Genomic DNA, 13784 nt, shown 5'->3' on the forward strand with positions numbered 1-13784 from the left:
GTCGTATATCCTTTTTATGAAGCAACCAGGTAAATGATTTTCTGCTGCTGCTTTTTTATGAGCAGTCAAGTCAGGAGGAGAGGAAAGGGGCAGGTGTTGGGTTCCTTAGGCCTGGTAGTGCCCCTCCTTGTCCTGCAGTCCACAAACAAAGACTCCTTGTTCTACTGGCTTCATAAAAGAGAGAAATCTGCCTCTTTAAGGGAGTGCTGAGGCAGCCGGTTAAGCAAACGACAGGGAAATAGGAATCAGGATCATGGTCTCATTTCCTGAGGAAGTTGTTGGGGATTGCGAGGTCTACTAAAGGAAGGTTGCCACAGGTCCTGCACTACTGGCCCAGGGCTCATTCTTCCTCTCTAACTTCAAGGGAGTTTTGGGGCCTAATAGTCTCTTGTCACCGAGATGTTTTTCTGGGGTACATGTGCCTCAGAACTGAATACAAATATGCAAATATCTGATTGCAACCCTTTTAAAAAGAAGGGTAACAGAGGGACACATGTTGCTGTGAAAGGGTTATAATGCTGAAGGAGATGTAAATGGTTCTTGAGGCGGCTTGGGGAGAATCAGCTTCACACACACATTCTGTCAGTTGGCAAAAACAATTTTGAACTGGTAGCAGGTGAGTAGGCCATGCTGAAAACAATTATGAATTGTTTTCTCATTGCTTTTATACTGAATGCGTATATGCATATGTATTTGCATATGCAGTTGTTGTTGGAAGGACTTGCCTCAGTGATGAGACATCTCAGAATCCCTCCTTCTGAAATCCTAGGTTTTTTTTCTTTTTTTTAAGTGTAAGAAAGTTTACACTTACAGGACAAAAGTTTTCTCTGGAAGCCATCTTGGATGGGTGGCTTCTCTCATGGTTAAGAGTTGAAACCTCAAAAAATAAAAAGTCACAGAAGGCCTATATAGGCAGAAAAGAGCATCTTCTTTCAGAGTTGTTGTTATCTGACTTTGTGATAGGTAAGTCAAGGAAAGGAAAGGAGCCCTGTTTGGGCATACTGCTCATGTGGATTCTCATGTGAATTCTGTACCTCATTTATTTCTGCATTTTCCTGAAGTGTATGTTTTATGGTGCTTTTAATGAGTTTATGCTATAATTGTATATTTGTAAACCATATAGAAAATTTTCTAATGTTAAAACAGTCCAGAGATTATCCTAAATACACATGAGCAGGGAAAGCATGGACAAGTGCACTAAGCTATACACACAGTCACCCTACAGCTCATCGAGAGCAAAGGTCTGAAGCAGGGACCGTCCTCTAGTTGTGGAGGCTCCCTACAGAATTTAGCACCCTGAATTATTGGGGGTCTAAATCATGCAGGAACCCTTCACATATAGACCTTTGCCCTCCACAATTTGGAGGGGTGTGTGTGTGTGCGCGTGTGTGCGTGTGTGCATGCGTGCGTGTGTGTGTGTGTGTGTGTGTGGGGAGAGAGAGCTTACCATACTCAATCCCCATTCTCAAGGAAGTTTTACTGGTGAGCCAAGAGAGGCTATGGAGGGACAGTATTTTTCTCTCTCTGTTTTCTAGCTTCTGTCCTAAACACTAGTGGTAAAACAAATGCTGCATTTGTACCAATGAGAGGCTGAGAAATAGCCATTTACCAAGAGGACTGGAACTGCCTTGAAAGTTTATAACATCTCCTCAAACTTTACCCTGGAAAGTTATCTCAAAGCAGATCCTTCCTGTCCAAGCTGGCAATATTTGACAGATCAACATTCTGACATAAAACCAGCATTGTTAGCAATGTCCAAGTCATTTTGTGAAGTCCTATGCAAGAAGCACATTTGTAGTGCTTGTTCCCTCTCTAGTGGTAGAAAGTCACATAGTCACTTGAAGGAGGATAGGGAAGAGAACATGTTTCTCCTGCCGTCAATATAGGTCTGTTGTCTGTTTGGTACGTAGTGTTGGGGAGGGGTCAGTGGTTGTGGTGAATGTTGGCACCAATGACATGCAGTTGTGAGGTCCTGGAAGCAAAATTTAGGATGCTAGGTAGGATGCTTGAAGCCTGGACCTCCAAAGTAGCTTTCTTTGAAATGCTACTGGTTCCACACACAGGGCCAGCCATACAGGTGTAGCATCGCTCACAGGGTTCATTGGAACACGCAAGCCCACTCACCACTGCAAGGTGACGATCCAGCTCCCAGCAGGGTCACCCATGGCGGCAAGGTCAAGGGAGAGGAACCAGACAAAGAATGATCCAAGAAAGTCCTCAACGGCAGAACAGGTGGATGATAACAATGTGTATGTTACAATGGCTGTGAAGGCGGGTGAAGGCTGCAGCAGATAAAAGACTTCCAATCGTCGTGGTATCCGTGCCATTGGACCAAAGCCTTTTTCTGTCAAGATTGTGTGTTGATCATTGTGCACTGATCTCCCCACATAAAACAAATTCACGCACAGGCATCTTCCAACCAAACCAAACCAAAAGTCCCATGGTGATTGACGAATGGCAACGGGGGCAGGACTGTGAAATCCAGAAGCCCCTAGTCATGGACCGGCACATGGGCCGTGGATACAGACTCAGTCATCCTGGCTCAAGGACCGAGGCAGTTGAGTAGTTCGGCAGCTGTATCCACGACTGAGCAGTCCTATTTAGGATCCACTCTGCTCACCCCGTATGGGGAGGGGGCTAGAAAAGGTGCCCTAAACATAGTCTGCCTCATCTCTGTCCCTGACTGAATCACCGCATCCAGTGGGGTCACCACTTAGCGGTCGCAAAAGACAAATGAACTTTGGAATGTGGAATATATGGACATTGCTGGACAATACAGATAGTGAACATCCTGAACGCAGGACTGCCATCATTGCGAGGGAGTTTAAACATTTTAATATTGACATAGCAGCACTCCAAGAAACTTGAAGAGCAGAAGAGGGACAATTGAAGGAAGAAAAAGGAGGTTACACCTTCTTCTGGAAAGGACTGCCTGAACAGGAACAATGAATACATAGGCTTTGCTATTAAAAATGATCTTGTAAAGCTCTTGTCAAAAGTTCCTACTGGCATTAATGAACAACTCTCAACTCTCCGCTTAAAACTCACCAAAAACCAGCAGGCAACTATTCTAAGTGCTTATGTACCAACATTAGATGCTGATGAAGACATCAAGGAAAATTTTTATACCCAGCTGGACACCATCTTATCAGAGATACCTAAAGAGGATAAAATTATCCTCCTGGGCGATTTCAATGCAAGAGTTGGGTGTGATTTTGATTTATGGCCAGAAACCATTGGAAAAGGAGTTGGCAATAGCAACCTGAATGGCATTCTACTTCTGACTAAATGTGCAGAGCATAATCTTGTTATTACAAACACACTCTTTTGCCAGAAAGATAAATTTAAAACATCATGGAAGCACCCTCAGTCGAAGCACTGGCATCTCCTGGATTACGTAATTGTCCATCCCAGAGATCGTCGTGATGTACTCCTCACCAGGGCCATGACAAGTGCCGATGACTGCTGGACAGATCACCAATTAATTTGATCCGCTATATTGTTCCTCAACGTAGGCTCCAAGGAAAAAAACCAAGGCGTAAAATGAACATCCATGCCCTTCAAGGTCCTATTAAGCAAGCTTGCTTTCAAACAACTCTCTAGAAACATCTACCTATGGAACTCCCTGAAAATGTCGAGGAACACTGGATTAAACTGAAGATTTCCATCATTGCAGCATGTGAACAAACTATTGGATACCAAACTAAGAAACATCAGGACTGGTTTGATGAGAATGATAGTGAGATTGAACATATCATTGACAAGAAAAGGAAAGCCTTCCAGATATGGCAAAAAGACATTAACTGTGCTGCTAAGAAAAAAAATCTATGCCAGTGCAAAGGCTGAGGTCCAAAGAAGAACTAGAGAACTTAAGAACGCCTGGTGGATAAAGAAAGCTCAAGAAATCCAGCATTTTGCAGATGCTCATGATGCACGGGGCTTTTTAAATGACTCAAAGGCCATCTACGGACCAACAAATTATGGTACAAATTCCTTACGTTCAATAGATGGTACCAAACTTCTAAAGGACAAACAGTGTATTGCACTGTGTTGGAAAGAGCATTACCACGACCTCCTTAATCGTAACTCTATTGTGGCTGATGAGGTCTTCTCGCAAATCCCACAACAACAAATTAGAGATGAGCTTGCAGTATCCCCTAATTTGGATGAAGTCAGTAAAGCCAAATGAAGAATAACAAAGCTAGTGGACCTGATGGGATTCCTGCTGAAGTCTTTAAAGAAGGTGGGCCTGAATTTACACAACAACTTCATAAGCTCATCGAAAAAATCTGGATGAAGGAGGAGATCCTGGAAGATTTTAGGGATGCCATAATTATCACTCTTTTCAAGAAGGGTGATAGAACAGATTGTGGGAACTACAGAGGCATCTCTCTTCTTGCTACTGCAAGGATCCTTGCAAGGATCCTCGCAAATCACCTCCTACCTATCTCAGAAGACATACTCCCTAAATCCCAAAATGGTTTCCGCCCTTCCAGGGGAACAGTGGACATGATCTTCACTGCACGACAGCTTCAAGAAAAATGCAGGGAGCAAAACGGACCTCTGTATATGGCGTTTATTGATCTGACTAAGGCATTTGATACTGTAAATTGAACTGCTCTCTGGACCATCCTTCTGAAAATTGGATGCCCTGATAAATTTGTGAATATTTTGTGACTCCTCCATGACAACATGACAGCGACAATTTTGGATAACAATGGCTCTCAAAGTGATCCATTCAAAGTGGGATCAGGCATCAAACAGGGATGTGTCGTTGCTTCGACCTTATTTGCTACTTTCATCGCCATGATTCTACACCTTGTTGAGGGAAAACTTCCCACTGGTGTGGAAATCACATATCGAACAGATGGAAAGCTTTTTAATCTCAGTAGGCTGAAAGCAAAAAGTAAGATAATTACAACCTCTGTCATAGAGCTTCAATATGCCGATGATAATGTAGTCTCCGCACATTCAGAGGAAGATCTTCAAACTATCCTAAATGTCTTTGCAGAAGCATATGAAAAGCTTGGCCTCTCGCTTAACATCCAAAAAACCAAAATACTTCATCAGCAAGTGCGAACCAATCCCTCTGTAGCGCCATCAATCCAGCTTAATGGTGCAATGCTGGAGAATGTCAATCACTTTTCTTATCTTGGCAGCCATCTCTCTATAAAAGCTGACATCGACGCTGAAATTCAGCATCGTCAGAGCTCTGTGAGTGCCGCATTCTCCCGAATGAAGCATAGAGTGTTTGAGAATCGGGATATTTGCAGGGAGACCAAAATGCTTATTTACAAAGCCATTGTACTACCGACCTTACTGTACGCCTGTGAAACATGGACCATCTATAAATGCCACTCCCAACTTCTTGAAAGATTCCACCAACGCTACTTCCGGATAATTCTGCAAATTACTTGGGAAGATAGGCGGACTAATGTTAGCGTATTGGAAGAAGCAAAGACCACTAGTGTTGAAACAATGATCCTCCAACATCAACTTCGCTGGACTGGCCATGTTGTTCAAATGCCTGATCACCGTCTTCCAAAGCAGCTACTTTACTCCCAACTTAAGGATGGAAAATGGAATATCGGTGGACAGCAAAAGAGGTTTAAAGATGTTCTCAAAGCTAATCTAAAAAAATGTAACATAAGCATGGAGAACTGGGAAGCCTTGGCTCATGAGCGTCCCAATTGGAGGTCGGCCATTATCAAAGGTGCTATGGACTTTGAAGAAGCATGAGTACAGGGCGAAAGGGACAAACGAGCTAAGCAGAAGGCACGTCAAGCAAATCCTCATCGTCACCATCTTCCATCTGGAAACTTATGTCCTCACTGTGGGAGGCTGTGTGGATTCAGAATTGGCCTCCACAGTCACTTACAGACCCACTGTTAAAGACCTTACCCTGGAAGACAATCTTACTCGGCCACGAGTGATCACCAATGAATGACAGGTGTAGCTTTATAGTCTCAATGCGTGGATGAGACAATGGTATCAGGAAGAGGGGTTTGGCTTTGTTAGGCACTAGGGAACATTTTGGGACAAGCTGGGCCTGTACAAAAGGGATGGGCTCCACTTGAACCGGGATGGAATGAGACTACTGGCACTTAAAATCAAAACGTTGGCAGAGCAGTTTTTAAACTGTTGGAGGGGGAAAAGGATAGGGGATAGGAGCTGAGGAGGGTCCACTTCAAAATAAATCTCCCCCCTAGGATGAAGACAAAAAAATATGATGAAAACTTAAATGGGGTAGGCCTAGAACTAGGCACTGTGAGTGAAGAGGCACAGGATAGCAATCCAGAGAGGCAAAAGTACCACAGGCCAAACCAAAAGTGCCAAAGACACTTGAAGAGAGACATTGTATATATGTGTTTATATGCTATGATTGGAAGCCTCCAAGCCAAGATGGAAGAACTGGAGTGCTTAGTCTTAGAGGACAGCATTGTATAATAATAATATAATGGGAACCTGGTGGAATGGAATAAACCAGTGGGACACGATTATCCCTGCATATAAACTATATTGGAAGGATGTATTGGAAGTGGTGTCTGTCTATATGTGAAAGTGGGCATTGAATCCAGCAAGCTAGAAACCCCCATCTTGAGATGAAAAATAAAACTGAGGAAATAGTCTAGAAATCATGGAGGACTGGTGAAGTGCCGGATGACTGGAGAAGAGCTAATGTTGTCCCTATCTTCAAAAAGGGCAAAAAGGAGGAACCGGGGAACCACAGACCAGTCAGCCTAACATCAGTCCTTGGAAAAACTCTGGAGCAGATTATAAAGCAGTCAATCTGTAAGCACCTTGAAAGCAATGCAGTGATTACTAGGAGCCAACACGGATTTATGAAGAACAAATCCTGCCAAACTAATCTTATCTTGTTTTTTGATTGGTTAACCTCCCTTGCATACTGTGGGAATGCTCTAGACCAGTGTTTCCCAAAGTGTGGTACGCGTACCCCTGGTGGTACACAAAAGGGTTTCAAGGGGTACACGGCTGAATGTTTTTTTTGTACTTTATCACTGGGTTTTAGCGGCAAAAAACATGTGCATGTGTTCTTTTAAGAGAAAATACAGTTCTTGTGATTTCTCCATGTTCTCACACAATCATGTGAGGGAAGATCAATATAATAACAGTGGTTTATCCCGATGTTATTCAACGCGTAGTCTCTTTCGCTCTCAATGCATTCCTTGTCTTTTCGTGCACCCCTCCAGTTTCTCATAAGACTTGGACTCCCTCACAATGACTTTGGCCACCAAAAAACGCTTCTACAAACAGACGGCACCACAAAGATATCTATGTGTATGCTTGACTACAAAAATGTTCACACCGGGAAGCGGGGAAGTGGGTTTTTTTCTCTATCTTCAGCCCTTCAGCGGCCATCTCGCCAGCCACTTCCCTCTTGGGGAATCTCCCGCTCTTCAGCTGCAGAGCAGTTTTTTCCCCCATCCTGCCTGGCCTGCCCGCTCATCAGCTGTGAATTTTAGGCGGGAGGTTTGAATCCCCTGCCTGCTCTTGGGCTGCGTGCCTGAGTGGCTTCCCAGGCAGGATGGGGGGAAAACCGCTCTGCAGCCAAAGAGCGGGAGATTCAAACCTCCAGCCCAGGCAAGCGCTGCCTCTGTAAACCCGCTGCATGCTGCATGATTTTTGGCTGGAGTTTCCGGTTTTGGGGGGTCCCCTCTGGGTCTTTATTTCCAGAATGGTTTTTTTTGTTTGAATAATAGTTATTTTAATTATTAGTATATGAATTATCTCTATATTTTTGAATATTTATTTTTGTTATATAAATATTATTTCTATTATTAAAATGTTTATTACTTTGTATTTATTTTTTTACTAACATTTCATATAAAATTATAGGAATTACGAAAGTGTTGTAATACCTTACCCCTCTCCCAATTATTTTTGTGAAAGTTGGGTACGCCAGTAAAATCAATGTCTCAAAAGGGGTACGCGCATGTTGAAAGTTTGGGAAACACTGCTCTAGACATAATGTATCTTGACTTCAGCAAGGTTTTGACAAAGTGCCTCATGATATTCTGATTAGCAAGCTAGCTCAATGTGGGCTGGATGGAACAACTATCAGGTGGATCCACAGTTGGCTCCAGAATCATACTCAAAGAGTGCTTATCAATGGTTTCTTCTCAAACTGGGCGGAAGTAATGGGTGGCGTACCACAGGGCTCGGTCCTGAGCCCAGAGCTCTTCAACATTTTTATTAACAACTTGGATGAGGAGTACAGAGCAGGCTTATCAGATTTGCAGATGATACAAAATTGGGGGGCATAGCTAATACCGTGGAAGACAGAAACAAAATTCAAAGGGACCTTGATAGGCTGGTGCATTGGGCTGTAAACAACAGAATGAAATTCAACAGATATAATGCAAAGTTCTACACTTAGGAAAAAGAAGCCAAATGCACAGTTATAAGATGGGGGATACTTGGCTCAGCAATACATGTGAGAAGCATGTTGGTATTGTCGTTGTTCACAAGCTGAATATGAGCCAACAATGCAATGTGGTTGCAAAAAAGGCAAATACTATATTAGGCTGCATTAACAGAAGTATAGTTTCCAAATCGCGTGAAGTACTAGTTCCCCTCTTTTCAGCGCTGGTTGGGCCTCATCTTGAGTACTGCGTCCAGTTCTGGTCTATACACTTCAAGAAGGATGCAGATAAACTGGAACAGGTTCAGAGGAGGGCAACAAGGATGATCAGGGGACTGGAAACAAAGCCCTTTGAGGAGACACTGAAAGAACTGGGCATGTTTAGCCTGGAGAAGAGAAGACTGAGGGGAGATATGATAGTACTCTTCAAGTACATGAAAGGTTGTCATATAGAGGAGGGCCGGGATCTCTTCTTGGTCATCCCAGAGTGCAGGACATGGAATAATGGGCTCAAGTTGCAGGAAGCCAGATTTCGACTAGACCTCAGGAAAAAACGTCCTAACTGTTAGAGCCATACGACAATGGAATCAATTACCTAGAGAGGTAGTGGGCTCTCCGACACTGGAGGCATTCAAGAGGCAGCTGGACAGCCATCTGTCAGAAATGCTTTGATTTGGATTCCTGCATTGAGCAGGGGGGTTGGACTTGATGGCCTTATAGGCCCCTTCCAACTCTACTATTCTATGATTCTATGATCCAAACTAGGAAATGTAGTAATAGGTGACTTCAACTGTCCTGCCATATACTGGCTTTAAATGTGTTCCAGTCACGAAAAAGAAGTAAAAATTCTAGATACCCTAAATGACTGTGCCCCAGAACAGTTGTTCATGGAACCGAGCAGAGGGGCAGCAACCCTGGGCTTAATCGTGGCACCCCAGACCAGGTGTGGGATGTAAGCGTTGTAGAACTGATTGGGAGCAGTGCTATTAAATTAAACATGGAAAATGGCTAATTGCCAAGAAAATCCAACACAGTTGACTTCAAAAGAGGAAACTTCCCAAAAACGAGGGGGTTGGTAAAAAGAAAGTTGAAATGCAAAGTTCAGAGGGTCAAATCACTCCAAAATGCTTGGGAGTTGCTTAAAAGCACAATATTAGAAGCTCAACTGGAGTGTATACCACTGATCAGGAAAGGATGCCAGTATAGTTAATGAGAGTCAAAGATGCTATTAGAGGCAAGAAAGCTTCCTTCAAAAAATGGAAGTCTTGTCCTAATGAGAATAAAAAGGAACACAAACTTTGGCAAAATAAATGCAAACAAACAATAAGGGATTTTAAAGAATTTAAGGAGCAAGTTAGTAAGAACATAAAGATCAACAACAAATATGTATTTAAATACGTTAAAAGCAGGAGACCTAGGGAGACAGTCGGACCCTTGGATGATCAGGGAGTCAATAGTGTGCTAATGCAGGATAAGGAGATTACACAGAAGCATGCAGGTCCGGTGCCAGCAGGTGGTCAGGTTGAGCACTGGCCAAGGGCCCCTGCAGCTGGGAAGGTGGAGCTCTTGCTCTGCAATCCCTGCCAGCATTGGGTCACGGGGCATAACCAGACGGTGGCACATATTTATTTATTTTATTTATTTATTTATTTAAAATATTTCTATCCCGCCCTTCTACCCTATAACAGGGAGGGCGGCTTACAAAAAGAAAATCAGACATGTACATAATAAAATTGTAAGCAGTAAAATCACAAAAACATTAAAATAAATTAAAATACATAAAATACAATTAAAATACAATATATATATATACATACATATAGGGATTGGTACTAAAGGACTACAAAGGTAAAATTTACCTTTTCACAGAGCAGGAGCTCCATTCTCCCAGATTTCACCCCAACCCGTGCACACAGCTGGTGCATGCTTAAATATGCCCAGTCACGCCACCTCTTGTACCATCTCATGCCTGACATCAACCAAGATTGCGGCAGGGGCGTGTTGACATTCCCACTGCCATCTTGGGTGATGGCAGACGTGCATGCTGACATGGTGGTGCAAGAGGTAGCACAACCAGGTGTATGAAATTGTGTGCATGCACATATGGGGGGTCCTGAGGCAGTCTGATGGCCAAGGACCCACTGTGGTCTGGTGCCGGTCCTGTTTGCATCTGTCTTCACAGTGGAGGATACAGGGCAGATCCCTATGCCTGAACTAACTTTTGCAGGAAGGGAATCTGAAGAACTGAGGCCAAGAGTGGTGACAATAGATGAAGTTCTAGGTTTAAACAGACAAAATAAAAACTGACAAATCGCCGGGCCTGGATGGCATACACCCAAGACTTCTTAAAGAACTCAAATGTGAAATTGCTTGTCTTCTAATAAAAATATGTAACTTGTCCCTCAGATCCACCTCCGTACCTGAGGACTGGAAAGTGGCCAATGTAATGCCAATCTTTAAAAAGAGATCCGGGAGGGGGGGGTTCCCCAGAAATTACAGGCCAGTTAGCTTAACATCTGACTCTGGAAAACTGGTGGAAAGTATTGTTAAAGCAAAATAACCAAGCATATAGAAGAGTGAGCCTTACTGAAGCAGAACAGCATGGTTTCTGCAAGGGTAAGTCCTGTCTCACTAATCCATTAGAGTGCTTTGAGAGTGCCAACAAGCATATAGACAGAAGTGATCCTGTTGACATAGCATACTTGAACACCTGTTGACAGGGTACTTCACCTAAGGCTCCTGAGTAAGCTTAACAGTCATGGAATAAGAGGAGAGGTCCTTTTGTGGATCAGACTAGGAAACTGGCTAGGAAACAGAAAGCAGAGAGTAGGAATAAGGACAGTTGTCCCAATGGAGGAATGTAAGTGGAATTCCCCAAGGACCTGTGCTTTTTAACTTGTTCATTAATGATCTAGAGTTATGGGTGAGCAGTGATGTTTGCTGATGGTACTAAATTGTTCAAGGTGGTTAAAACAAAAAGGAATTGTGAAGAGCTCCAAAAGGACTTCTCCAAACAGACTGAATGGGCAGTAAAATGGCAAATGCAATTCAATGTAAACAAGAGTAAAGATATGCATATCTATACATATAATATTTTTGTAAGTCGTCACAAAGTGTGATGGCAGCATTCCATGAGGGTCAGGGGGAGGTGCCGGGCCTGAGGCAAGTGTAGCAAGGGCCTGAGGCAAGCAAGGATGGTGGATGGGCAGCGGAACAAGTGACTGCGGCATGCAGGCAACCAAGCAAGCAAGGTGGGAGAGCAAGGTGGCTTGGGTGAGCCATGGAGGAACAGCGAGGACAGGCTGGGGTAGCTCCTTGTCAACCGTCCTGCTCTGCTGTTGCTGCCCCCCCCTTCACTGACAGTCTCAGCAGCAGAAGGCAAGGAGGGAAGCAGCAGGACAGCCGGAGAGCAGGACATCCATGCCCGAGCACTCCCCACTGTTCCTTTCTCATTCGCCTCAGCTGGCTGCCTCCCTCTTTGCAGAAGAATATCTAAAGGGGAAGAGATGAAGAAGCTTGGCAACCCATTGGGAGGCAGAAGGGGATGCTTGGCAATTCATGTGGGGGGTCATCTGGGAGTCTGTGTGTTTTTGTATATATATGTGTGACTCTCGGGTGGGAGACCCTGAGTGTGTGTGTATGTTTGAGAGGGAGGGAGGGAGGGAGGGAGTTGGGAGGGTTGGTGCACATAGCATGCAGGGGCAAAGCCCCTAGTTGGAGCAAAACTCTTGATTTCACATACATGCTCATGGGGTCTGAACTAGCGGTGACAGACTAGGAACGAGAGCTTGTGGTCGTAAGCTCAATGAAGATGTCAACCCAGTGTGTGGCAGTTGTGAAAAAGGCAAAATCCATGCTAGGGATCATTAGGAAAGGTACTGAAAATAAAAATGCCAATATCATAATGCTGTTGTACAAATCTATGGTGCGGCTACATTTGGGATACAGTGTACAGTTCTGGTTGCCTCACCTTAAAAAGAATATTATAAAGCTGGAAAAGGTTCAGAAAAGGACAACCAGAATGATGAAGGCGATGGAGCAACTCCTCTATGAGGAGGTTGCAGCATTTGGGATTTTTTAGTTTAGAGAAAAGGTAAGAGGTGAAGAAGTACTTCTTCACATAGCGCACAGTTAAACTATGGAATTCACTCCCACAAGAGGCAGTGATGACCACTAACTTAGATGGCTTTAAAAAGGGGATAGACAGATTCATGGAGGATAAGGTTATCAATGGCTGCTTTGGTTAGAGGCAGTATGCTTCCAAATACCAGTTGTTGGAAACCGCAGGAGGGGAGAGTGCTCTTGTGCTTGGGTCCTGCTTGCAGGCTTCCCATGGGCATCTGGTCGGCCACTGTGAGAACAGGATGCTGGACTAGGTTTAAGAGACAATGGAACTGTAGGGAACTACTCAAACCTGCCTCCACCAACTCACAATTTTGTTTTAAGGCTCTGGCCGCAGGGTTGCATCCTGGGTTCTGCAAATGCTGTGTTTGCTGCCAGTTCTGTGGAAACTGAGATTAGGCAGAGAGAGTCTCCCCCACAAAAACAAAAACCGATTGCTGCTTGAAGTGTCAAACGTTGTGAAGCCCAGATGAGTGCAAGTGGGCCTCTCCCATTCCAGGGTGTTTTTGTTTTTTTAAAGGAGGTTTTATTTATTTTACAAATTTATAAATCATCTCCCAGCCTGAAGCCGCTGAAGTGGTGCACAACAAGATAAAATGAGATGAAACGCGTGCACACAGAGACACAAGCTCTAAAAACAATAAAACAATTTCTACAGATGTTCAACTAACATTCCATAGATGAGTAGGCCACAATTATTGCTTACATTTTAACTGGGAGCTGGTGTGGAAGAGAGTGGCCCTTGGGTATGAGAGATCTGGATTCAGTTCCTACCTTGGTCATGAGGACCCCATTGTGTGTTCAGTGGACAACTCACTCACTCACCCTCATTTCCCCATCTGAAAGCAGCAACAATTTAATTTACAGGGTGCTTTTTATGCAAATTACAAAGTGTCATATTTATGAATAGTTTGGTGGTATTGGCAGCGGCCACAGTAGTAGCTTTATTAACTTCCCGATCTTAAATTGCTGTGCCTGTTACATTCACCACCCATAAAGGTGATGTACGACAAGGTTGTTTTGGGTGGGGTGTTAGTCCAACCAAGCTAACTGTCCTCTTTCAAGCTGTGTTAAAAGTAATTTACTCAAAGCCAGAGTGCGTTGGAAGCACATGGGTCTTCTGGAAACCCATCAACTGCTGTTACTCCTTATGCTAGCCTAGCAGGAGAAGTGAGGCATGACTCGGAGGGAGGAGTATGCCTTTACAGAGTGCTGATGCTTTTCTCCAGGTCAAGAGCAGATAGAAAGTGGAAACTGCTGAGTTTAGCATGTGAGTGGA

Source organism: Rhineura floridana, chromosome 3 (genome assembly GCF_030035675.1).
Source record: "Rhineura floridana isolate rRhiFlo1 chromosome 3, rRhiFlo1.hap2, whole genome shotgun sequence".
NCBI classification, from domain to species: Eukaryota; Metazoa; Chordata; class Lepidosauria; order Squamata; family Rhineuridae; genus Rhineura; species Rhineura floridana.